Source organism: Petromyzon marinus, chromosome 28, assembly GCF_048934315.1.
Source record: "Petromyzon marinus isolate PM22_M1 ecotype Great Lakes invasive population chromosome 28, UKy_Petmar_22M1.pri1.0, whole genome shotgun sequence".
NCBI classification, from domain to species: Eukaryota; Metazoa; Chordata; class Hyperoartia; order Petromyzontiformes; family Petromyzontidae; genus Petromyzon; species Petromyzon marinus.
Genome location: NC_133694.1, coordinates 7,437,546 through 7,464,092, shown reverse-complemented (window position 1 = coordinate 7,464,092; position 26,547 = coordinate 7,437,546). Strand labels below are relative to the sequence as shown.

At 48.7% G+C, this 26,547-nt stretch overlaps 1 protein-coding gene across 1 annotated transcript in view; it reads right to left on the bottom strand.

Moving 5' to 3' along the window:
- Positions 1-26,547, bottom strand: part of LOC116946972 (chloride channel protein ClC-Kb-like) — an 80,426-nt gene that overhangs the window by 35,748 nt on the left and 18,131 nt on the right. The gene's annotated exons all lie outside the window — the stretch shown is intronic.

The following is a 26,547-nucleotide window of genomic DNA, read 5'->3' as shown; positions in this document are numbered from 1 at the left end:
TACTACGTTTCGATCGCAACACAAGCGGTCGTCCTCAGGCGGAACCCGTTCAGCAGTTCTACTGCTGGATTATATTTTTGCTGACTGGTTCAGCAGTTCTACTGCTGGATTATATTTTTGTTGGCTGGTTCAGCCATTCTACTGCTGGATTCTATTTTTGCTGGCTGGTTCAGCAGTTCTACTGCTGGATTATATTTTTGCTGGCTGGTTCAGCAGTTCTGCTGGATTATATTTTTGCTGGCTGGTTCAGCAGTTCTACTGCTGGATTATATTTTTTCTGGCTGGTTCAGCAGTTCCACTGCTGGATCATATTTTTTTCCGCCTGAGGACGACTGCTTTGTGTTGCGATCGAAACGTCGTGAGTTATTTTATTTTATACCCACGTGACTTTACCGAAAGAACCAAAGAGTGTGGATTCCTGCAGTCACGAAAGCTTCAAATCAAGATTGAGTTCCCTCCACTTCTTCGTCCTGTCCTTGGCAACATTGCGCTGAGCGCCGCCCCAAGAGAGGTCGATATCGCTGCTGCCAGCTCGTCCTTCACGGCCTTGCACCAGGTGGTCTTGGGTCGCTCAGGTTTCCCTTTTGCCCCGTGGTGTCCATCGTCGGGCAATGTTCGTAGCTTACGGGAATCGACGGCAAGGGATCCCCGTGCTCGTACCGCATTTCAGAATCAGAATATTTATTCATACTGGAGGTGTCCAGTATAATTTGACATTGGAGCGCGTCTCCTTATATCTCTGTTTAAACCACAAACCTGGCTATTGTGGCTTCAACAAGGCCTGCGGTGGCGAGATGTTATCTGCCTCATCTCGTGTGCAGGAGTTCGTGGGTTCCACGTCGACCCTGACGCCTGCTGCTGCATATTTGGAGTTTGCATGTTCTCTCCGTGGTCGCGTGGATTGTTCTCCGGGTCCTCCGGTTATTGTCTACACATTTAGAAGTATGCGCTTAACAGTGCTTGGCTTCTAGAAATGTCCACGTGATAAGCCACTTCGTTGAGCTATCATTTGTGGCCAGTTCGCTTATGAAAAAAGAGCTGGTTAGCTCAGTGGGCCTCTACCTGGTAAAATAAAAACAGTTGAACACTCAAGAGTCCCAGCAATGCACCCCCCTTTTTGCAGGATGAATAAACAGTGGGTACGAATTAAGAGTTTCATTTACCAGACAAAGCGCCGCGTACATGCCTATTGTTTACAGTCACAACACGAACGATTCGACTATGATAACACAATGTGTTGTGCTTTAGAATACAGGTCAAAATGTCACGCCTGCTTGATGACGCAATCTCGTGTAGAGGGGATAATGCCAGTGCTTAATTTTAGCCGGAACAGTCTGGAATGCTGTTCCGGGAATTATTCTGGTATGCCACATTCATCTCGACTTGTGTTGTCCTCGTGATACAATACTGTGGTTTTGTGTGCGGTAGTGACCAAACACGTGCCGCAATAGTACTTTATTCACATAGGGTACAATAATATAGGATTCGTATGTACTCTAGTGGCAGTGCCTTACGCTGATAATCCCTACTCCGAAACAGCCTAGACAATTTTTTACTTAAAGAACCAAGAATAACCAAGAATAAGCCTAGACAATGTTCTGAAAAAAAATATCGAGTGACAGCTTGAGTCCTGGAAGATAATATTTGTTATGTTGACTAAAAGTATAAAACGTATTAAATCCACCAATGGATGAAGGGCCTCTCCATGCCGTGTCGGTCACGGAGGTTGTTTGACCATACTTCACCTCGACGGTCCGCGCAGGTTTGTGAATTTGGAGAACACTCCAGGAAACAGTTCAGACACCGCTCGCCACTGACGTTAGCCGTGGCTGGGAATCGAACTCCGGGTCACCAGGTTCATAGTGCGTTGAACTGAACGATTTGCCGCCGCTACCACTCATTAATAGCTGAAACATTTAAGAAAAATGCAATTTGCAGGAGGGCACATTGTTTGACATTGCCATTTTGAATGTGTGTGCCCGTGTAACCTTGACGAATATTACACTCCATAACTTGTCAATCATCAACCTAGCAATAACACCTCGGCAGTTTCACGTAGGAACACTTTGAAAACTCATTTCTTTAAAACTGCTTTTTGTGTTTCATTTGTTGTCCTTCCCCCACACCTTCATGCAGCTTTTGCCTGGAAAAAGTTAGGATGCCAAGGTACATGTTGGAGGGTAAGGCAGTCATTGACATCGTCTGATGTGTAGTGTGTGTGTGTACACATCAGCACTCGGGAGACAGGGGCCTCTATACCAGCCCTTGGTAAACCATGCCGACCTTAATAGGAAACCAATGGATCTTTGCGCTTTTACATCTAGATTGAAAACTCATTTCTTGATAACTGCTTTTTGTGTTTAGTTTGTTGTCCTTCCCTCGCACCTCCGATTAGCACGGTTGGCTACGTACGGTACGAAAGAAGTTGAACATACATACACTTTCAAACAGCAATACCTAAGTCCTAAGTCTAGAATCGAAATTCCACATTGTTACAAGATAGGGAAAATGTGTACATAAGACAATCGTGCTGAAACTCTTGCCAAAGCGTCAAGACTCACAAATTAGGATTAACTTTAATAACCCTGGAGGCAAGGATAGGCCGATTTGTTCCTCGAAATCTAAAATTATATTTATTATTATTTTATAGTGGAATGGTGATGTAGTGATCCGTGCACTCCACACGATAAGCCACTTCGTTGAGCTATACTTTGTGGCCAGGTTGCATCTGAAAAAGAAGCTAAATGTTCAGTGTGCTTTACCTGGTAAAATAAGAATTGCTTAATTTTATTTGTGTTTTTGTGTGATTTGGTTACCTTTCCTCTACTCTGCACTCCTATCTTATTTTTGTACTGTTTGTTTTTCTAACGTTCTTACCCGCCCCTACTGGATATTTGTGAAAAAGAGCTTCATAGCTCATCGGATTTCTCCATTAGAAATAAATATTCTGATTCTGAGTGATATCTGAACCGTTTTCGCACCCCTCCCAACCACCACTACGCAGCATGGTGAAGTATGGTCAAACAACCCCAACAAACAGCGTGACACGGGAGGACTTCAGACAGAATTGGATTGACAAAGGGCTCTCAATAACTCGTGCATATCTTTACCATTACATATTTTATATTCGTAGAGATGACCGTGACTGAGTGAAGTGTAAATTCGAATATTGTTCTTTCATATGGCTGATGTAGATGCAGAGCAACAACGACATATTGCAGCTGTAAAGTTTAATGATGTGCTATAAGTGATCGCAAGCAAGAATTTGGCACAAATTATTATAAAAAAAATCTACATTTTCGATTTTAGCTCCCAAATATTACGACACGGAGGTTGACTGGATTGACACACTTAGCAAAGTCGGTCTAAAAAAATCCCAATCTGCTTTTGCTGAACACTAAAAAATTAGCACGGGTAAATATTCAAACCCTATCGTCAGTGTGCATTCACACGTACGGCTCTTTCGTCTCTCCACTGCTGGATGACGGCTTCCCCATTTCCATGCAGGTCATGGGAGTTATTTGACCAGTTGGTGAAGGGCATGGGCAGCATTGAACGTGGGAGCACAGTACAGCAATTCCGCGGCTTTTGCTGCACTGCCGAATAGAAAGAATCCTGACTCCAAAAAAAAAAACCAAGTTAAATCTGAAACAAAGCGAGAATTCCCCCCACCACCACCAAAATAGTGACCGGTTGTATATACGCAAACACACCAACGATACTGAGGCTCACTCGCGCAACCTTGAGCAACAAAAACACCAAAAAAAACCAGCGACGTGAACACCACCCAGCGCTGATGTCCCGTCGCGCGACCAACCTCGCTTCCTTTGCACGCTCGCGGTGGGGACAGCGCCCGCACTCGCCAGCGGCCAGGGCAGGTGGTGGTGGTGGGGGGGGGGGCGGACACAGCCGACGGCCACGCGCGCTCCTACGGTCGCCTTTACGGGACGGTGGCAGCTGTCTCAGAGGGGGGTGTGGGGGAGACGCGGAGCCCACGGGTCGGGCGTAGGCAGCCCCTTGGCGTCAGCGTGAGCTGAACTTTACAATGGGACAGACTCGAGCAAGGGAGTCGCGCCAACAATAGGAGGAGAGGTGGGAGGTGGGGCGGGCTACTCTCACCACCCTCTCTGCCTGTAGCAGCTGAAGAGCATCCTACCTGGGAGTCACGGGGCAGTGGAAATCTGCGGCGATGATCGCGTCCTAAGTTGACTGCTTCACTGAATTGTGTGCGGGGGTATGAACGCACGTTGAACTTCTTTCGCATCGAACGCGACCAATCGCGTTTATCGGAGGTGCAGTGTTGAGTCTACGGGGAGTGTTGCGTCTATTGGCAGTGTTGAGTCTATGGGTAGTGTTGAGTCTATGAGGAGTTTGAGTCTATGGGCAGTGTTGAGTCTATGGGCAGTGTTGAGTTTATGGGCAGTGTTGAGTCTACGGGGAGTGTTGAGTCTACGGGCAGTGTTGAGTCTATGGGGAGTGTTGAGTCTACGGGGAGTGTTGAGTCTACGGGCAGTGTTGAGTCTATGGACAGTGTTGAGTCTATGGGGAGTGTTGAGTCTATGGGCAGTGTTGAGTCTATGGGGAGTGTGGAGTCTACGAGCAGTGTTGAGTCTATGGGGAGTGTTGAGTCTACGGGCAGTGTTGAGTCTATGGGCAGTGTTGAGTCTATGGGATGTGTTGCGTCTATGGGTAGTGTTGAGTATATGGGCAGTGTTGAGACTATGGGCAGTGTTGCGTCTATGGGTAGTGTTGAGTCTATGGGCAGTGTTGAGTCTATGGTTAGTGTTGAGTCTATGGGCAGTGTTGAGTCTATGGGCAGTGTTGAGTCTATGGGCAGTGTTGAGTCTATGGGCAGTGTTGAGTCTATGGGATGTGTTGCGTCTATGGGTAGTTTTGAGTCTATGGGCAGTGTTGAGACTATGGGCAGTGTTGCGTCTATGGGTAGTGTTGAGTCTATGGGCAGTGTTGAGTCTATGGCCAGTGTTGAGTCTATGGGTAGTGTTGAGTCTATGGGCAGTGTTGGGTCTATGGGCAGTGTTGGGTCTATGGGCAGTGTTGAGTCTATGGGCAGTGTTGCGTCTATGGGCAGTGTTGAGTCTATGGGCAGTGTTGAGTCTATGGGTAGTGTTGAGTCTATGGGCAGTGTTGAGTCTATGGGCAGTGTTGAGACTATGGGCAGTGTTGCGTCTATGGGCAGTGTTGAGTCTATGGGCAGTGTTGAGACTATGGGCAGTGTTGCGTCTATGGGTAGTGTTGAGTCTATGGGCAGTGTTGAGTCTATGGGCAGTGTTGAGTCTACGGGCAGTGTTGAGTCTACGGGGAGTGTTGAGTCTACGGGCAGTGTTGAGACTATGGGCAGTCAGTTTAACACGTAGGCTTTCGCGACCAATATTATTCATAATAAAGGTTTTTGGGTTAGATCGCGTTTATTTATAAATGTGTCGTAACCCTCCACCACCCGACACGGCGAATTGCCCGATGATGCTGGATGTATTTACCAGCGAAACGTCGTACTCAAACTGTAAATGTTGTGGATTCACTCTTCAACACACCGGTGGGCTAAAGTAGTGAATTATTTGTCTTTTGTCAACGTGACACTTTTTTGCTGATTGGCCGGGTCGGGTGGTGGAGGATTACGACACATTTATAAATAAACGCGATCTAACCCAAAAACCTTTATTATGAACTATGGGCAGTGTTGCGTCTATGGGTAGTGGTTGAGTCTATGGGCAGTGTTGATTCTATGGTTAGTGTTGAGTCTATGAGCAGTGTTGAGTCTATGGGCAGTGTTGAGTCTATGGGCAGCGTTGAGTCTATGGGTAGTGTTGAGTCTATGCGCAGTGTTGGGTCTATGGGCAGTGTTGAGTCTATGGGAAGTGTTGCGTCTATGGGTAGTGTTGAGTCTATGGGCAGTGTTGAGACGATGGGCAGTGTTGCGTCTATGGGCAGTGTTGAGTCTATGGGCAGTGTTGAGTCTATGGGTAGTGTTGAGTCTATGGGCAGTGTTGGGTCTATGGGCAGTGTTGGGTCTATGGGCAGTGTTGAATCTATGGGCAGTGTTGCGTCTATGGGCAGTGTTGAGTCTATGGGTAGTGTTGAGTCTATGGGCAGTGTTGAGTATATGGGCAGTGTTGAGACTATGGGCAGTGTTGCGTCTATGGGCAGTGTTGAGTCTATGGGCAGTGTTGAGTCTATGGGAAGTGTTGCGTCTATGGGTAGTGTTGAGTCTATGGGCAGTGTTGAGACTATGGGCAGTGTTGCGTCTATGGGTAGTGTTGAGTCTATGGGCAGTGTTGAGTCTATGGGCAGTGTTGAGTCTACAGGCAGTGTTGAGTCTACGGGGAGTGTTGAGTCTACGGCAGTGTTGAGTCTATGGGCAGTGTTGAGTCTATGGGATGTGTTGCGTCTATGGGTAGTGTTGAGTCTATGGGCAGTGTTGAGACTATGGGCAGTGTTGCGTCTATGTGTAGTGTTGAGTCTATGGGCAGTGTTGAGTCTATGGTTAGTGTTGAATCTATGGGCAGTGTTGAGTCTATGGGCAGTGTTTAGTCTATGGGCAGTGTTGAGTCTATGGGTAGTGTTGAGTCTATGGGCAGTGTTGAGTCTATGGGCAGTGTTGAGTTTATGGGCAGCGTTGAGTCTATGGGTAGTTTTGAGTCTATGGGCAGTGTTGAGTCTATGGGCAGTGTTGAGTCTATGGGAAGTGTTGCGTCTATGGGTAGTGTTGAGTCTATGGGTAGTGTTGAGTCTATGGGCAGTGTTGAGACTATGGGCAGTGTTGCGTCTATGGGCAGTGTTGAGTCTATGGGCAGTGTTGAGTCTATGGGAAGTGTTGCGTCTATGGGTAGTGTTGAGTCTATGGGCAGTGTTGAGTCAATGGGCAGTGTTGAGTATATGGGCAGTGTTGAGCCTATGGGCAGTGTTGAGTCTATGGGCAGTGTTGAGACTATGGGCAGTGTTGCGTCTATGGGCAGTGTTGAGTCTATGGGCAGTGTTGAGTCTATGGGAAGTGTTGCGTCTATGGGTAGTGTTGAGTCTATGGGCAGTGTTGAGACTATGGGCAGTGTTGCGTCTATGGGTAGTGTTGAGTCTATGGGCAGTGTTGAGTCTATGGGCAGTGTTGAGTCTACGGGGAGTGTTGAGTCTACGGGCAGTGTTGAGTTTATGGGCAGTGTTGAGTCTATGGGGAGTGTTGAGTCTATGGGCAGTGTTGAGTCTATGGGATGTGTTGCGTCTATGGGTAGTGTTGAGTCTATGGGCAGTGTTGAGACTATGGGCAGTGTTGCGTCTATGGGTAGTGTTGAGTCTATGGGCAGTGTTGAGCCTATAGTTAGTGTTGAGTCTATGGGCAGTGTTGAGTCTATGGGCAGTGTTGAGTCTATGAGCAGTGTTGAGTCTATGGGCAGTGTTGAGTCTATGGGCAGTGTTGAGTTTATGGGCAGCGTTGAGTCTATGGGTAGTTTTGAGTCTATGGGCAGTGTTGAGTCTATGGGCAGTGTTGAGTCTATGGGAAGTGTTGCGTCTATGGGTAGTGTTTAGTCTATGGGTAGTGTTGAGTCTATGGGCAGTGTTGAGACGATGGGCAGTGTTGCGTCTATGGGCAGTGTTGAGTCTATGGGCAGTGTTGAGTCTATGGGGAGTGTTGAGTCTATGGGCAGTGTTGAGTCTATGGGCAGTGTTGAGTCTATGGGATGTGTTGCGTCTATGGGTAGTGTTGAGTCTATGGGCAGTGTTGAGACTATGGGCAGTGTTGCGTCTATGGGTAGTGTTGAGTCTATGGGCAGTGTTGAGTCTATGGGCAGTGTTGAGTCTACGAGCAGTGTTAAGTCTACGGGGAGTGTTGAGTCTATGGGCAGTGTTGAGTCTATGGGCAGTGTTGAGTCTATGGGCAGCGTTGAGTCTATGGGTAGTGTTGAGTCTATGGGCAGTGTTGGGTGTATGGGCAGTGTTGAGTCTATGGGAAGTGTTGCGTCTATGGGTAGTGTTGAGTCTATGGGCAGTGTTGAGACGATGGGCAGTGTTGCGTCTATGGGCAGTGTTGAGTCTATGGGATGTGTTGCGTCTATGGGTAGTGTTGAGTCTATGGGCAGTGTTGAGACTATGGGCAGTGTTGCGTCTATGGGTAGTGTTGAGTCTATGGGCAGTGTTGAGTCTATGGTTAGTGTTGAGTCTATGGGCAGTGTTGAGTCTATGGGCAGTGTTGAGTCTATGGGCAGTGTTGAGTCTATGGGCAGTGTTGAGTCTATGGGCAGTGTTGAGTCTATGGGCAGCGTTGAGTCTATGGGTAGTGTTGAGTCTATGCGCAGTGTTGGGTCTATGGGCAGTGTTGAGTCTATGGGAAGTGTTGCGTCTATGGGTAGTGTTGAGTCTATGGGCAGTGTTGAGACGATGGGCAGTGTTGCGTCTATGGGCAGTGTTGAGTCTATGGGCAGTATGGAGTCTATGGGTAGTGTTGAGTCTATGGGCAGTGTTGGGTCTATGGGCAGTGTTGGGTCTATGGGCAGTGTTGAATCTATGGGCAGTGTTGCGTCTATGGGCAGTGTTGAGTCTATGGGCAGTGTTGAGTCTATGGGTAGTGTTGAGTCTATGGGCAGTGTTGAGTATATGGGCAGTGTTGAGACTATGGGCAGTGTTGCGTCTATGGGCAGTGTTGAGTCTATGGGCAGTGTTGAGTCTATGGGAAGTGTTGCGTCTATGGGTAGTGTTGAGTCTATGGGCAGTGTTGAGACTATGGGCAGTGTTGCGTCTATGGGTAGTGTTGAGTCTATGGGCAGTGTTGAGTCTATGGTTAGTGTTGAGTCTATGGGCAGTGTTGAGTCTATGGGCAGTGTTGAGTCTATGGGCAGTGTTGAGTCTATGGGCAGTGTTGAGTCTATGGGCAGTGTTGAGTCTATGGGCAGCGTTGAGTCTATGGGTAGTGTTGAGTCTATGCGCAGTGTTGGGTCTATGGGCAGTGTTGAGTCTATGGGAAGTGTTGCGTCTATGGGTAGTGTTGAGTCTATGGGCAGTGTTGAGACGATGGGCAGTGTTGCGTCTATGGGCAGTGTTGAGTCTATGGGCAGTATGGAGTCTATGGGTAGTGTTGAGTCTATGGGCAGTGTTGGGTCTATGGGCAGTGTTGGGTCTATGGGCAGTGTTGAATCTATGGGCAGTGTTGCGTCTATGGGCAGTGTTGAGTCTATGGGCAGTGTTGAGTCTATGGGTAGTGTTGAGTCTATGGGCAGTGTTGAGTATATGGGCAGTGTTGAGACTATGGGCAGTGTTGCGTCTATGGGCAGTGTTGAGTCTATGGGCAGTGTTGAGTCTATGGGAAGTGTTGCGTCTATGGGTAGTGTTGAGTCTATGGGCAGTGTTGAGACTATGGGCAGTGTTGCATCTATGGGTAGTGTTGAGTCTATGGGCAGTGTTGAGTCTATGGGCAGTGTTGAGTCTACGGGCAGTGTTGAGTCTACGGGGAGTGTTGAGTCTACGGGCAGTGTTGAGTCTATGGGCAGTGTTGAGTCTATGGGATGTGTTGCGTCTATGGGTAGTGTTGAGTCTATGGGCAGTGTTGAGACTATGGGCAGTGTTGCGTCTATGTGTAGTGTTGAGTCTATGGGCAGTGTTGAGTCTATGGTTAGTGTTGAGTCTATGGGCAGTGTTGAGTCTATGGGCAGTGTTTAGTCTATGGGCAGTGTTGAGTCTATGGGCAGTGTTGAGTCTATGGGCAGTGTTGAGTCTACGGGCAGTGTTGAGTCTACGGGGAGTGTTGAGTCTACGGGCAGTGTTGAGTCTATGGGCAGTGTTGAGTCTATGGGATGTGTTGCGTCTATGGGTAGTGTTGAGTCTATGGGCAGTGTTGAGACTATGGGCAGTGTTGCGTCTATGTGTAGTGTTGAGTCTATGGGCAGTGTTGAGTCTATGGTTAGTGTTGAGTCTATGGGCAGTGTTGAGTCTATGGGCAGTGTTTAGTCTATGGGCAGTGTTGAGTCTATGGGTAGTGTTGAGTCTATGGGCAGTGTTGAGTCTATGGGCAGTGTTGAGTTTATGGGCAGCGTTGAGTCTATGGGTAGTTTTGAGTCTATGGGCAGTGTTGAGTCTATGGGCAGTGTTGAGTCTACGGGAAGTGTTGCGTCTATGGGTAGTGTTGAGTCTATGGGTAGTGTTGAGTCTATGGGCAGTGTTGAGACTATGGGCAGTGTTGCGTCTATGGGCAGTGTTGAGTCTATGGGCAGTGTTGAGTCTATGGGAAGTGTTGCGTCTATGGGTAGTGTTGAGTCTATGGGCAGTGTTGAGTCAATGGACAGTGTTGAGTATATGGGCAGTGTTGAGTCTATGGGCAGTGTTGAGTCTATGGGCAGTGTTGAGACTATGGGCAGTGTTGCGTCTATGGGCAATGTTGAGTCTATGGGCAGTGTTGAGTCTATGGGAAGTGTTGCGTCTATGGGTAGTGTTGAGTCTATGGGCAGTGTTGAGACTATGGGCAGTGTTGCGTCTATGGGTAGTGTTGAGTCTATGGGCAGTGTTGAGTCTATGGGCAGTGTTGAGTCTACGGGGAGTGTTGAGTCTACGGGCAGTGTTGAGTTTATGGGCAGTGTTGAGTCTATGGGGAGTGTTGAGTCTATGGGCAGTGTTGAGTCTATGGGATGTGTTGCATCTATGGGTAGTGTTGAGTCTATGGGCAGTGTTGAGACTATGGGCAGTGTTGAGTCTATGGGCAGTGTTGGGTCTATGGGCAGTGTTGGGTCTATGGGCAGTGTTGAATCTACGGGCAGTGTTGCGTCTATGGGCAGTGTTGAGTCTATGGGCAGTGTTGAGTCTATGGGTAGTGTTGAGTCTATGGGCAGTGTTGAGTATATGGGCAGTGTTGAGACTATGGGCAGTGTTGCGTCTATGGGCAGTGTTGAGTCTATGGGCAGTGTTGAGTCTATGGGAAGTGTTGCGTCTATGGGTAGTGTTGAGTCTATGGGCAGTGTTGAGACTATGGGCAGTGTTGCGTCTATGGGTAGTGTTGAGTCTATGGGCAGTGTTGAGTCTATGGTTAGTGTTGAGTCTATGGGCAGTGTTGAGTCTATGGGCAGTGTTGAGTCTATGGGCAGTGTTGAGTCTATGGGCAGTGTTGAGTCTATGGGCAGTGTTGAGTCTATGGGCAGCGTTGAGTCTATGGGTAGTGTTGAGTCTATGCGCAGTGTTGGGTCTATGGGCAGTGTTGAGTCTTTGGGAAGTGTTGCGTCTATGGGTAGTGTTGAGTCTATGGGCAGTGTTGAGACGATGGGCAGTGTTGCGTCTATGGGCAGTGTTGAGTCTATGGGCAGTATGGAGTCTATGGGTAGTGTTGAGTCTATGGGCAGTGTTGGGTCTATGGGCAGTGTTGGGTCTATGGGCAGTGTTGAATCTATGGGCAGTGTTGCGTCTATGGGCAGTGTTGAGTCTATGGGCAGTGTTGAGTCTATGGGTAGTGTTGAGTCTATGGGCAGTGTTGAGTATATGGGCAGTGTTGAGACTATGGGCAGTGTTGCGTCTATGGGCAGTGTTGAGTCTATGGGCAGTGTTGAGTCTATGGGAAGTGTTGCGTCTATGGGTAGTGTTGAGTCTATGGGCAGTGTTGAGACTATGGGCAGTGTTGCATCTATGGGTAGTGTTGAGTCTATGGGCAGTGTTGAGTCTATGGGCAGTGTTGAGTCTACGGGCAGTGTTGAGTCTACGGGGAGTGTTGAGTCTACGGGCAGTGTTGAGTCTATGGGCAGTGTTGAGTCTATGGGATGTGTTGCGTCTATGGGTAGTGTTGAGTCTATGGGCAGTGTTGAGACTATGGGCAGTGTTGCGTCTATGTGTAGTGTTGAGTCTATGGGCAGTGTTGAGTCTATGGTTAGTGTTGAGTCTATGGGCAGTGTTGAGTCTATGGGCAGTGTTTAGTCTATGGGCAGTGTTGAGTCTATGGGCAGTGTTGAGTCTATGGGCAGTGTTGAGTCTACGGGCAGTGTTGAGTCTACGGGGAGTGTTGAGTCTACGGGCAGTGTTGAGTCTATGGGCAGTGTTGAGTCTATGGGATGTGTTGCGTCTATGGGTAGTGTTGAGTCTATGGGCAGTGTTGAGACTATGGGCAGTGTTGCGTCTATGTGTAGTGTTGAGTCTATGGGCAGTGTTGAGTCTATGGTTAGTGTTGAGTCTATGGGCAGTGTTGAGTCTATGGGCAGTGTTTAGTCTATGGGCAGTGTTGAGTCTATGGGTAGTGTTGAGTCTATGGGCAGTGTTGAGTCTATGGGCAGTGTTGAGTTTATGGGCAGCGTTGAGTCTATGGGTAGTTTTGAGTCTATGGGCAGTGTTGAGTCTATGGGCAGTGTTGAGTCTACGGGAAGTGTTGCGTCTATGGGTAGTGTTGAGTCTATGGGTAGTGTTGAGTCTATGGGCAGTGTTGAGACTATGGGCAGTGTTGCGTCTATGGGCAGTGTTGAGTCTATGGGCAGTGTTGAGTCTATGGGAAGTGTTGCGTCTATGGGTAGTGTTGAGTCTATGGGCAGTGTTGAGTCAATGGACAGTGTTGAGTATATGGGCAGTGTTGAGTCTATGGGCAGTGTTGAGTCTATGGGCAGTGTTGAGACTATGGGCAGTGTTGCGTCTATGGGCAATGTTGAGTCTATGGGCAGTGTTGAGTCTATGGGAAGTGTTGCGTCTATGGGTAGTGTTGAGTCTATGGGCAGTGTTGAGACTATGGGCAGTGTTGCGTCTATGGGTAGTGTTGAGTCTATGGGCAGTGTTGAGTCTATGGGCAGTGTTGAGTCTACGGGGAGTGTTGAGTCTACGGGCAGTGTTGAGTTTATGGGCAGTGTTGAGTCTATGGGGAGTGTTGAGTCTATGGGCAGTGTTGAGTCTATGGGATGTGTTGCGTCTATGGGTAGTGTTGAGTCTATGGGCAGTGTTGAGACTATGGGCAGTGTTGCGTCTATGGGTAGTGTTGAGTCTATGGGCAGTGTTGAGCCTATGGTTAGTGTTGAGTCTATGGGCAGTGTTGAGTCTATGGGCAGTGTTGAGTCTATGAGCAGTGTTGAGTCTATGGGCAGTGTTCAGTCTATGGGCAGTGTTGAGTTTATGGGCAGCGTTGAGTCTATGGGTAGTTTTGAGTCTATGGGCAGTGTTGAGTCTATGGGCAGTGTTGAGTCTATGGGAAGTGTTGCGTCTATGGGTAGTTTTGAGTCTATGGGCAGTGTTGAGTCTATGGGCAGTGTTGAGTCTATGGGAAGTGTTGCGTCTATGGGCAGTGTTGAGTCTATGGGCAGTGTTGAGTCTATGGGGAGTGTTGAGTCTATGGGCAGTGTTGAGTCTATGGGCAGTGTTGAGTCTATGGGATGTGTTGCGTCTATGGGTAGTGTTGAGTCTATGGGCAGTGTTGAGTCTATGGGCAGTGTTGAGTCTACGAGCAGTGTTGAGTCTACGGGGAGTATTGAGTCTATGGGTAGTGTTGAGTCTATGGGCAGTGTTGAGTCTATGGGCAGCGTTGAGTCTATGGGTAGTGTTGAGTCTATGGGCAGTGTTGGGTCTATGGGCAGTGTTGAGTCTATGGGAAGTGTTGCGTCTATGGGTAGTGTTGAGTCTATGGGCAGTGTTGAGACGATGGGCAGTGTTGCGTCTATGGGCAGTGTTGAGTCTATGGGCAGTGTTGGGTCTATGGGCAGTGTTGGGTCTATGGGCAGTGTTGAGTCTATGGGCAGTGTTGCGTCTATGGGCAGTGTTGAGTCTATGGGCAGTGTTGAGTCTATGGGTAGTGTTGAGTCTATGGGCAGTGTTGAGTCTATGGGCAGTGTTGAGTCTATGGGCAGTGTTGCGTCTATGGGCAGTGTTGAGTCTATGGGCAGTGTTGAGTCTATGGGAAGTGTTGCGTCTATGGGTAGTGTTGAGTCTATGGGCAGTGTTGAGACTATGGGCAGTGTTGAGACTATGGGCAGTGTTGCGTCTATGGGTAGTGTTGAGTCTATGGGCAGTGTTGAGTCTATGGGCAGTGTTGAGTCTACGGGCAGTGTTGAGTCTACGGGGAGTATTGAGTCTATGGGCAGTGTTGAGTCTTTGGGTAGTGTTGAGTCTATGGGCAGTGTTGAGACTATGGGCAGTGTTGAGACAATGGGCAGTGTTGCGTCTATGGGCAGTGTTGAGTCTATGGGAAGTGTTGAGTCTATGGGAAGTGTTGCGTCTATGGGTAGTGTTGAGTCTATGGGCAGTGTTGAGTCTACGGGGAGTGTTGAGTCTACGGGCAGTGTTGAGTCTATGGGCAGTGTTGAGTCTATGGGGAGTGTTGAGTCTATGGGCAGTGTTGAGTCTATGGGGAGTGTGGAGTCTATGGGGAGTGTTGAGTCTACGGGCAGTGTTGAGTCTATGGGCAGTGTTGAGTCTATGGGATGTGTTGCGTCATTGGGTAGTGTTGAGTCTATGGGCAGTGTTGTGACTATGGGCTGTGTTGCGTCTATGGGTAGTGTTGAGTCTATGAGCAGTGTTGAGTCTATGGTTAGTGTTGAGTCTATGGGCAGTGTTGAGTCTATGGGCAGTGTTGAGTCTATGGGCAGTGTTGAGTCTATGGGCAGTGTTGAGTCTATGGGCAGTGTTGAGTCTATGGGATGTGTTGCGTCTATGGGTAGTGTTGAGTCCATGGGCAGTGTGGAGTCTATGGGGAGTGTTGAGTCTATGGGGAGTGTTGAGTCTACGGGCAGTGTTGCGTCTATGGGTACTGTTGAGTCTATGGGCAGTGTTGAGTCTATGGGCAGTGTTGAGTCTATGGGCAGTGTTGAGTCTATGGGGAGTGTGGAGTCTATGGGCAGTGTTGAGTCAATGGGATGTGTTGCGTCTATGGGTAGTGTTGAGTCTATGGGCAGTGTTGAGACTATGGGCAGTGTTGCGTCTATGGGTAGTGTTGAGTCTATGGGCAGTGTTGAGTCTATGGTTAGTGTTGAGTCTATGGGCAGTGTTGAGTCTATGGGCAGTGTTGAGTCTATGGGCAGTGTTGAGTCTATGGGCAGTGTTGAGTCTATGGGCAGTGTTGAGTCTATGGGCAGTGTTGAGTCTATGGGTAGTGTTGAGTCTATGCGCAGTGTTTAGACTATGGGCAGTGTTGAGTCTATGGGCAGTGTTGCGTCTATGGGCAGTGTTGAGTCTATGGTTAGTGTTGAGTCTATGGGAAGTGTTGCGTCTATGGGTAGTGTTGAGTCTACGGGCAGTGTTGAGTCTATGGGCAGTGTTGAGTCTATGGGGAGTGTTGAGTCTACGGGGAGTGTTGAGTCTACGGGCAGTGTTGAGTCTATGGACAGTGTTGAGTCTATGGGGAGTGTTGAGTCTATGGGCAGTGTTGAGTCTATGGGGAGTGTGGAGTCTACGAGCAGTGTTGAGTCTATGGGGAGTGTTGAGTCTACGGGCAGTGTTGAGTCTATGGGCAGTGTTGAGTCTATGGGATGTGTTGCGTCTATGGGTAGTGTTGAGTATATGGGCAGTGTTGAGACTATGGGCAGTGTTGCGTCTATGGGTAGTGTTGAGTCTATGGGCAGTGTTGAGTCTATGGTTAGTGTTGAGTCTATGGGCAGTGTTGAGTCTATGGGCAGTGTTGAGTCTATGGGCAGTGTTGAGTCTATGGGCAGTGTTGAGTCTATGGGATGTGTTGCGTCTATGGGTAGTTTTGAGTCTATGGGCAGTGTTGAGACTATGGGCAGTGTTGCGTCTATGGGTAGTGTTGAGTCTATGGGCAGTGTTGAGTCTATGGCCAGTGTTGAGTCTATGGGTAGTGTTGAGTCTATGGGCAGTGTTGGGTCTATGGGCAGTGTTGGGTCTATGGGCAGTGTTGAGTCTATGGGCAGTGTTGCGTCTATGGGCAGTGTTGAGTCTATGGGCAGTGTTGAGTCTATGGGTAGTGTTGAGTCTATGGGCAGTGTTGAGTCTATGGGCAGTGTTGAGACTATGGGCAGTGTTGCGTCTATGGGCAGTGTTGAGTCTATGGGCAGTGTTGAGACTATGGGCAGTGTTGCGTCTATGGGTAGTGTTGAGTCTATGGGCAGTGTTGAGTCTATGGGCAGTGTTGAGTCTACGGGCAGTGTTGAGTCTACGGGGAGTGTTGAGTCTACGGGCAGTGTTGAGACTATGGGCAGTCAGTTTAACACGTAGGCTTTCGCGACCAATATTATTCATAATAAAGGTTTTTGGGTTAGATCGCGTTTATTTATAAATGTGTCGTAACCCTCCACCACCCGACACGGCGAATTGCCCGATGATGCTGGATGTATTTACCAGCGAAACGTCGTACTCAAACTGTAAATGTTGTGGATTCACTCTTCAACACACCGGTGGGCTAAAGTAGTGAATTATTTGTCTTTTGTCAACGTGACACTTTTTTGCTGATTGGCCGGGTCGGGTGGTGGAGGATTACGACACATTTATAAATAAACGCGATCTAACCCAAAAACCTTTATTATGAACTATGGGCAGTGTTGCGTCTATGGGTAGTGGTTGAGTCTATGGGCAGTGTTGATTCTATGGTTAGTGTTGAGTCTATGAGCAGTGTTGAGTCTATGGGCAGTGTTGAGTCTATGGGCAGCGTTGAGTCTATGGGTAGTGTTGAGTCTATGCGCAGTGTTGGGTCTATGGGCAGTGTTGAGTCTATGGGAAGTGTTGCGTCTATGGGTAGTGTTGAGTCTATGGGCAGTGTTGAGACGATGGGCAGTGTTGCGTCTATGGGCAGTGTTGAGTCTATGGGCAGTGTTGAGTCTATGGGTAGTGTTGAGTCTATGGGCAGTGTTGGGTCTATGGGCAGTGTTGGGTCTATGGGCAGTGTTGAATCTATGGGCAGTGTTGCGTCTATGGGCAGTGTTGAGTCTATGGGTAGTGTTGAGTCTATGGGCAGTGTTGAGTATATGGGCAGTGTTGAGACTATGGGCAGTGTTGCGTCTATGGGCAGTGTTGAGTCTATGGGCAGTGTTGAGTCTATGGGAAGTGTTGCGTCTATGGGTAGTGTTGAGTCTATGGGCAGTGTTGAGACTATGGGCAGTGTTGCGTCTATGGGTAGTGTTGAGTCTATGGGCAGTGTTGAGTCTATGGGCAGTGTTGAGTCTACAGGCAGTGTTGAGTCTACGGGGAGTGTTGAGTCTACGGCAGTGTTGAGTCTATGGGCAGTGTTGAGTCTATGGGATGTGTTGCGTCTATGGGTAGTGTTGAGTCTATGGGCAGTGTTGAGACTATGGGCAGTGTTGCGTCTATGTGTAGTGTTGAGTCTATGGGCAGTGTTGAGTCTATGGTTAGTGTTGAATCTATGGGCAGTGTTGAGTCTATGGGCAGTGTTTAGTCTATGGGCAGTGTTGAGTCTATGGGTAGTGTTGAGTCTATGGGCAGTGTTGAGTCTATGGGCAGTGTTGAGTTTATGGGCAGCGTTGAGTCTATGGGTAGTTTTGAGTCTATGGGCAGTGTTGAGTCTATGGGCAGTGTTGAGTCTATGGGAAGTGTTGCGTCTATGGGTAGTGTTGAGTCTATGGGTAGTGTTGAGTCTATGGGCAGTGTTGAGACTATGGGCAGTGTTGCGTCTATGGGCAGTGTTGAGTCTATGGGCAGTGTTGAGTCTATGGGAAGTGTTGCGTCTATGGGTAGTGTTGAGTCTATGGGCAGTGTTGAGTCAATGGGCAGTGTTGAGTATATGGGCAGTGTTGAGCCTATGGGCAGTGTTGAGTCTATGGGCAGTGTTGAGACTATGGGCAGTGTTGCGTCTATGGGCAGTGTTGAGTCTATGGGCAGTGTTGAGTCTATGGGAAGTGTTGCGTCTATGGGTAGTGTTGAGTCTATGGGCAGTGTTGAGACTATGGGCAGTGTTGCGTCTATGGGTAGTGTTGAGTCTATGGGCAGTGTTGAGTCTATGGGCAGTGTTGAGTCTACGGGGAGTGTTGAGTCTACGGGCAGTGTTGAGTTTATGGGCAGTGTTGAGTCTATGGGGAGTGTTGAGTCTATGGGCAGTGTTGAGTCTATGGGATGTGTTGCGTCTATGGGTAGTGTTGAGTCTATGGGCAGTGTTGAGACTATGGGCAGTGTTGCGTCTATGGGTAGTGTTGAGTCTATGGGCAGTGTTGAGCCTATAGTTAGTGTTGAGTCTATGGGCAGTGTTGAGTCTATGGGCAGTGTTGAGTCTATGAGCAGTGTTGAGTCTATGGGCAGTGTTGAGTCTATGGGCAGTGTTGAGTTTATGGGCAGCGTTGAGTCTATGGGTAGTTTTGAGTCTATGGGCAGTGTTGAGTCTATGGGCAGTGTTGAGTCTATGGGAAGTGTTGCGTCTATGGGTAGTGTTTAGTCTATGGGTAGTGTTGAGTCTATGGGCAGTGTTGAGACGATGGGCAGTGTTGCGTCTATGGGCAGTGTTGAGTCTATGGGCAGTGTTGAGTCTATGGGGAGTGTTGAGTCTATGGGCAGTGTTGAGTCTATGGGCAGTGTTGAGTCTATGGGATGTGTTGCGTCTATGGGTAGTGTTGAGTCTATGGGCAGTGTTGAGACTATGGGCAGTGTTGCGTCTATGGGTAGTGTTGAGTCTATGGGCAGTGTTGAGTCTATGGGCAGTGTTGAGTCTACGAGCAGTGTTAAGTCTACGGGGAGTGTTGAGTCTATGGGCAGTGTTGAGTCTATGGGCAGTGTTGAGTCTATGGGCAGCGTTGAGTCTATGGGTAGTGTTGAGTCTATGGGCAGTGTTGGGTGTATGGGCAGTGTTGAGTCTATGGGAAGTGTTGCGTCTATGGGTAGTGTTGAGTCTATGGGCAGTGTTGAGACGATGGGCAGTGTTGCGTCTATGGGCAGTGTTGAGTCTATGGGATGTGTTGCGTCTATGGGTAGTGTTGAGTCTATGGGCAGTGTTGAGACTATGGGCAGTGTTGCGTCTATGGGTAGTGTTGAGTCTATGGGCAGTGTTGAGTCTATGGTTAGTGTTGAGTCTATGGGCAGTGTTGAGTCTATGGGCAGTGTTGAGTCTATGGGCAGTGTTGAGTCTATGGGCAGTGTTGAGTCTATGGGCAGTGTTGAGTCTATGGGCAGCGTTGAGTCTATGGGTAGTGTTGAGTCTATGCGCAGTGTTGGGTCTATGGGCAGTGTTGAGTCTATGGGCAGTGTTGAGTCTATGGGAAGTGTTGCGTCTATGGGTAGTGTTGAGTCTATGGGCAGTGTTGAGACTATGGGCAGTGTTGCATCTATGGGTAGTGTTGAGTCTATGGGCAGTGTTGAGTCTATGGGCAGTGTTGAGTCTACGGGCAGTGTTGAGTCTACGGGGAGTGTTGAGTCTACGGGCAGTGTTGAGTCTATGGGCAGTGTTGAGTCTATGGGATGTGTTGCGTCTATGGGTAGTGTTGAGTCTATGGGCAGTGTTGAGACTATGGGCAGTGTTGCGTCTATGTGTAGTGTTGAGTCTATGGGCAGTGTTGAGTCTATGGTTAGTGTTGAGTCTATGGGCAGTGTTGAGTCTATGGGCAGTGTTTAGTCTATGGGCAGTGTTGAGTCTATGGGCAGTGTTGAGTCTATGGGCAGTGTTGAGTCTACGGGCAGTGTTGAGTCTACGGGGAGTGTTGAGTCTACGGGCAGTGTTGAGTCTATGGGCAGTGTTGAGTCTATGGGATGTGTTGCGTCTATGGGTAGTGTTGAGTCTATGGGCAGTGTTGAGACTATGGGCAGTGTTGCGTCTATGTGTAGTGTTGAGTCTATGGGCAGTGTTGAGTCTATGGTTAGTGTTGAGTCTATGGGCAGTGTTGAGTCTATGGGCAGTGTTTAGTCTATGGGCAGTGTTGAGTCTATGGGTAGTGTTGAGTCTATGGGCAGTGTTGAGTCTATGGGCAGTGTTGAGTTTATGGGCAGCGTTGAGTCTATGGGTAGTTTTGAGTCTATGGGCAGTGTTGAGTCTATGGGCAGTGTTGAGTCTACGGGAAGTGTTGCGTCTATGGGTAGTGTTGAGTCTATGGGTAGTGTTGAGTCTATGGGCAGTGTTGAGACTATGGGCAGTGTTGCGTCTATGGGCAGTGTTGAGTCTATGGGCAGTGTTGAGTCTATGGGAAGTGTTGCGTCTATGGGTAGTGTTGAGTCTATGGGCAGTGTTGAGTCAATGGACAGTGTTGAGTATATGGGCAGTGTTGAGTCTATGGGCAGTGTTGAGTCTATGGGCAGTGTTGAGACTATGGGCAGTGTTGCGTCTATGGGCAATGTTGAGTCTATGGGCAGTGTTGAGTCTATGGGAAGTGTTGCGTCTATGGGTAGTGTTGAGTCTATGGGCAGTGTTGAGACTATGGGCAGTGTTGCGTCTATGGGTAGTGTTGAGTCTATGGGCAGTGTTGAGTCTATGGGCAGTGTTGAGTCTACGGGGAGTGTTGAGTCTACGGGCAGTGTTGAGTTTATGGGCAGTGTTGAGTCTATGGGGAGTGTTGAGTCTATGGGCAGTGTTGAGTCTATGGGATGTGTTGCGTCTATGGGTAGTGTTGAGTCTATGGGCAGTGTTGAGACTATGGGCAGTGTTGCGTCTATGGGTAGTGTTGAGTCTATGGGCAGTGTTGAGCCTATGGTTAGTGTTGAGTCTATGGGCAGTGTTGAGTCTATGGGCAGTGTTGAGTCTATGAGCAGTGTTGAGTCTATGGGCAGTGTTCAGTCTATGGGCAGTGTTGAGTTTATGGGCAGCGTTGAGTCTATGGGTAGTTTTGAGTCTATGGGCAGTGTTGAGTCTATGGGCAGTGTTGAGTCTATGGGAAGTGTTGCGTCTATGGGTAGTTTTGAGTCTATGGGCAGTGTTGAGTCTATGGGCAGTGTTGAGTCTATGGGAAGTGTTGCGTCTATGGGCAGTGTTGAGTCTATGGGCAGTGTTGAGTCTATGGGGAGTGTTGAGTCTATGGGCAGTGTTGAGTCTATGGGCAGTGTTGAGTCTATGGGATGTGTTGCGTCTATGGGTAGTGTTGAGTCTATGGGCAGTGTTGAGTCTATGGGCAGTGTTGAGTCTACGAGCAGTGTTGAGTCTACGGGGAGTATTGAGTCTATGGGTAGTGTTGAGTCTATGGGCAGTGTTGAGTCTATGGGCAGCGTTGAGTCTATGGGTAGTGTTGAGTCTATGGGCAGTGTTGGGTCTATGGGCAGTGTTGAGTCTATGGGAAGTGTTGCGTCTATGGGTAGTGTTGAGTCTATGGGCAGTGTTGAGACGATGGGCAGTGTTGCGTCTATGGGCAGTGTTGAGTCTATGGGCAGTGTTGGGTCTATGGGCAGTGTTGGGTCTATGGGCAGTGTTGAGTCTATGGGCAGTGTTGCGTCTATGGGCAGTGTTGAGTCTATGGGCAGTGTTGAGTCTATGGGTAGTGTTGAGTCTATGGGCAGTGTTGAGTCTATGGGCAGTGTTGAGTCTATGGGCAGTGTTGCGTCTATGGGCAGTGTTGAGTCTATGGGCAGTGTTGAGTCTATGGGAAGTGTTGCGTCTATGGGTAGTGTTGAGTCTATGGGCAGTGTTGAGACTATGGGCAGTGTTGAGACTATGGGCAGTGTTGCGTCTATGGGTAGTGTTGAGTCTATGGGCAGTGTTGAGTCTATGGGCAGTGTTGAGTCTACGGGCAGTGTTGAGTCTACGGGGAGTATTGAGTCTATGGGCAGTGTTGAGTCTTTGGGTAGTGTTGAGTCTATGGGCAGTGTTGAGACTATGGGCAGTGTTGAGACAATGGGCAGTGTTGCGTCTATGGGCAGTGTTGAGTCTATGGGAAGTGTTGAGTCTATGGGAAGTGTTGCGTCTATGGGTAGTGTTGAGTCTATGGGCAGTGTTGAGTCTACGGGGAGTGTTGAGTCTACGGGCAGTGTTGAGTCTATGGGCAGTGTTGAGTCTATGGGGAGTGTTGAGTCTATGGGCAGTGTTGAGTCTATGGGGAGTGTGGAGTCTATGGGGAGTGTTGAGTCTACGGGCAGTGTTGAGTCTATGGGCAGTGTTGAGTCTATGGGATGTGTTGCGTCATTGGGTAGTGTTGAGTCTATGGGCAGTGTTGTGACTATGGGCTGTGTTGCGTCTATGGGTAGTGTTGAGTCTATGAGCAGTGTTGAGTCTATGGTTAGTGTTGAGTCTATGGGCAGTGTTGAGTCTATGGGCAGTGTTGAGTCTATGGGCAGTGTTGAGTCTATGGGCAGTGTTGAGTCTATGGGCAGTGTTGAGTCTATGGGATGTGTTGCGTCTATGGGTAGTGTTGAGTCCATGGGCAGTGTGGAGTCTATGGGGAGTGTTGAGTCTATGGGGAGTGTTGAGTCTACGGGCAGTGTTGCGTCTATGGGTACTGTTGAGTCTATGGGCAGTGTTGAGTCTATGGGCAGTGTTGAGTCTATGGGCAGTGTTGAGTCTATGGGGAGTGTGGAGTCTATGGGCAGTGTTGAGTCAATGGGATGTGTTGCGTCTATGGGTAGTGTTGAGTCTATGGGCAGTGTTGAGACTATGGGCAGTGTTGCGTCTATGGGTAGTGTTGAGTCTATGGGCAGTGTTGAGTCTATGGTTAGTGTTGAGTCTATGGGCAGTGTTGAGTCTATGGGCAGTGTTGAGTCTATGGGCAGTGTTGAGTCTATGGGCAGTGTTGAGTCTATGGGCAGTGTTGAGTCTATGGGCAGTGTTGAGTCTATGGGTAGTGTTGAGTCTATGCGCAGTGTTTAGACTATGGGCAGTGTTGAGTCTATGGGCAGTGTTGCGTCTATGGGCAGTGTTGAGTCTATGGTTAGTGTTGAGTCTATGGGAAGTGTTGCGTCTATGGGTAGTGTTGAGTCTACGGGCAGTGTTGAGTCTATGGGCAGTGTTGAGTCTATGGGGAGTGTTGAGTCTACGGGGAGTGTTGAGTCTACGGGCAGTGTTGAGTCTATGGACAGTGTTGAGTCTATGGGGAGTGTTGAGTCTATGGGCAGTGTTGAGTCTATGGGGAGTGTGGAGTCTACGAGCAGTGTTGAGTCTATGGGGAGTGTTGAGTCTACGGGCAGTGTTGAGTCTATGGGCAGTGTTGAGTCTATGGGATGTGTTGCGTCTATGGGTAGTGTTGAGTATATGGGCAGTGTTGAGACTATGGGCAGTGTTGCGTCTATGGGTAGTGTTGAGTCTATGGGCAGTGTTGAGTCTATGGTTAGTGTTGAGTCTATGGGCAGTGTTGAGTCTATGGGCAGTGTTGAGTCTATGGGCAGTGTTGAGTCTATGGGCAGTGTTGAGTCTATGGGATGTGTTGCGTCTATGGGTAGTTTTGAGTCTATGGGCAGTGTTGAGACTATGGGCAGTGTTGCGTCTATGGGTAGTGTTGAGTCTATGGGCAGTGTTGAGTCTATGGCCAGTGTTGAGTCTATGGGTAGTGTTGAGTCTATGGGCAGTGTTGGGTCTATGGGCAGTGTTGGGTCTATGGGCAGTGTTGAGTCTATGGGCAGTGTTGCGTCTATGGGCAGTGTTGAGTCTATGGGCAGTGTTGAGTCTATGGGTAGTGTTGAGTCTATGGGCAGTGTTGAGTCTATGGGCAGTGTTGAGACTATGGGCAGTGTTGCGTCTATGGGCAGTGTTGAGTCTATGGGCAGTGTTGAGACTATGGGCAGTGTTGCGTCTATGGGTAGTGTTGAGTCTATGGGCAGTGTTGAGTCTATGGGCAGTGTTGAGTCTACGGGCAGTGTTGAGTCTACGGGGAGTGTTGAGTCTACGGGCAGTGTTGAGACTATGGGCAGTCAGTTTAACACGTAGGCTTTCGCGACCAATATTATTCATAATAAAGGTTTTTGGGTTAGATCGCGTTTATTTATAAATGTGTCGTAACCCTCCACCACCCGACACGGCGAATTGCCCGATGATGCTGGATGTATTTACCAGCGAAACGTCGTACTCAAACTGTAAATGTTGTGGATTCACTCTTCAACACACCGGTGGGCTAAAGTAGTGAATTATTTGTCTTTTGTCAACGTGACACTTTTTTGCTGATTGGCCGGGTCGGGTGGTGGAGGATTACGACACATTTATAAATAAACGCGATCTAACCCAAAAACCTTTATTATGAACTATGGGCAGTGTTGCGTCTATGGGTAGTGGTTGAGTCTATGGGCAGTGTTGATTCTATGGTTAGTGTTGAGTCTATGAGCAGTGTTGAGTCTATGGGCAGTGTTGAGTCTATGGGCAGCGTTGAGTCTATGGGTAGTGTTGAGTCTATGCGCAGTGTTGGGTCTATGGGCAGTGTTGAGTCTATGGGAAGTGTTGCGTCTATGGGTAGTGTTGAGTCTATGGGCAGTGTTGAGACGATGGGCAGTGTTGCGTCTATGGGCAGTGTTGAGTCTATGGGCAGTGTTGAGTCTATGGGTAGTGTTGAGTCTATGGGCAGTGTTGGGTCTATGGGCAGTGTTGGGTCTATGGGCAGTGTTGAATCTATGGGCAGTGTTGCGTCTATGGGCAGTGTTGAGTCTATGGGTAGTGTTGAGTCTATGGGCAGTGTTGAGTATATGGGCAGTGTTGAGACTATGGGCAGTGTTGCGTCTATGGGCAGTGTTGAGTCTATGGGCAGTGTTGAGTCTATGGGAAGTGTTGCGTCTATGGGTAGTGTTGAGTCTATGGGCAGTGTTGAGACTATGGGCAGTGTTGCGTCTATGGGTAGTGTTGAGTCTATGGGCAGTGTTGAGTCTATGGGCAGTGTTGAGTCTACAGGCAGTGTTGAGTCTACGGGGAGTGTTGAGTCTACGGCAGTGTTGAGTCTATGGGCAGTGTTGAGTCTATGGGATGTGTTGCGTCTATGGGTAGTGTTGAGTCTATGGGCAGTGTTGAGACTATGGGCAGTGTTGCGTCTATGTGTAGTGTTGAGTCTATGGGCAGTGTTGAGTCTATGGTTAGTGTTGAATCTATGGGCAGTGTTGAGTCTATGGGCAGTGTTTAGTCTATGGGCAGTGTTGAGTCTATGGGTAGTGTTGAGTCTATGGGCAGTGTTGAGTCTATGGGCAGTGTTGAGTTTATGGGCAGCGTTGAGTCTATGGGTAGTTTTGAGTCTATGGGCAGTGTTGAGTCTATGGGCAGTGTTGAGTCTATGGGAAGTGTTGCGTCTATGGGTAGTGTTGAGTCTATGGGTAGTGTTGAGTCTATGGGCAGTGTTGAGACTATGGGCAGTGTTGCGTCTATGGGCAGTGTTGAGTCTATGGGCAGTGTTGAGTCTATGGGAAGTGTTGCGTCTATGGGTAGTGTTGAGTCTATGGGCAGTGTTGAGTCAATGGGCAGTGTTGAGTATATGGGCAGTGTTGAGCCTATGGGCAGTGTTGAGTCTATGGGCAGTGTTGAGACTATGGGCAGTGTTGCGTCTATGGGCAGTGTTGAGTCTATGGGCAGTGTTGAGTCTATGGGAAGTGTTGCGTCTATGGGTAGTGTTGAGTCTATGGGCAGTGTTGAGACTATGGGCAGTGTTGCGTCTATGGGTAGTGTTGAGTCTATGGGCAGTGTTGAGTCTATGGGCAGTGTTGAGTCTACGGGGAGTGTTGAGTCTACGGGCAGTGTTGAGTTTATGGGCAGTGTTGAGTCTATGGGGAGTGTTGAGTCTATGGGCAGTGTTGAGTCTATGGGATGTGTTGCGTCTATGGGTAGTGTTGAGTCTATGGGCAGTGTTGAGACTATGGGCAGTGTTGCGTCTATGGGTAGTGTTGAGTCTATGGGCAGTGTTGAGCCTATAGTTAGTGTTGAGTCTATGGGCAGTGTTGAGTCTATGGGCAGTGTTGAGTCTATGAGCAGTGTTGAGTCTATGGGCAGTGTTGAGTCTATGGGCAGTGTTGAGTTTATGGGCAGCGTTGAGTCTATGGGTAGTTTTGAGTCTATGGGCAGTGTTGAGTCTATGGGCAGTGTTGAGTCTATGGGAAGTGTTGCGTCTATGGGTAGTGTTTAGTCTATGGGTAGTGTTGAGTCTATGGGCAGTGTTGAGACGATGGGCAGTGTTGCGTCTATGGGCAGTGTTGAGTCTATGGGCAGTGTTGAGTCTATGGGGAGTGTTGAGTCTATGGGCAGTGTTGAGTCTATGGGCAGTGTTGAGTCTATGGGATGTGTTGCGTCTATGGGTAGTGTTGAGTCTATGGGCAGTGTTGAGACTATGGGCAGTGTTGCGTCTATGGGTAGTGTTGAGTCTATGGGCAGTGTTGAGTCTATGGGCAGTGTTGAGTCTACGAGCAGTGTTAAGTCTACGGGGAGTGTTGAGTCTATGGGCAGTGTTGAGTCTATGGGCAGTGTTGAGTCTATGGGCAGCGTTGAGTCTATGGGTAGTGTTGAGTCTATGGGCAGTGTTGGGTGTATGGGCAGTGTTGAGTCTATGGGAAGTGTTGCGTCTATGGGTAGTGTTGAGTCTATGGGCAGTGTTGAGACGATGGGCAGTGTTGCGTCTATGGGCAGTGTTGAGTCTATGGGATGTGTTGCGTCTATGGGTAGTGTTGAGTCTATGGGCAGTGTTGAGACTATGGGCAGTGTTGCGTCTATGGGTAGTGTTGAGTCTATGGGCAGTGTTGAGTCTATGGTTAGTGTTGAGTCTATGGGCAGTGTTGAGTCTATGGGCAGTGTTGAGTCTATGGGCAGTGTTGAGTCTATGGGCAGTGTTGAGTCTATGGGCA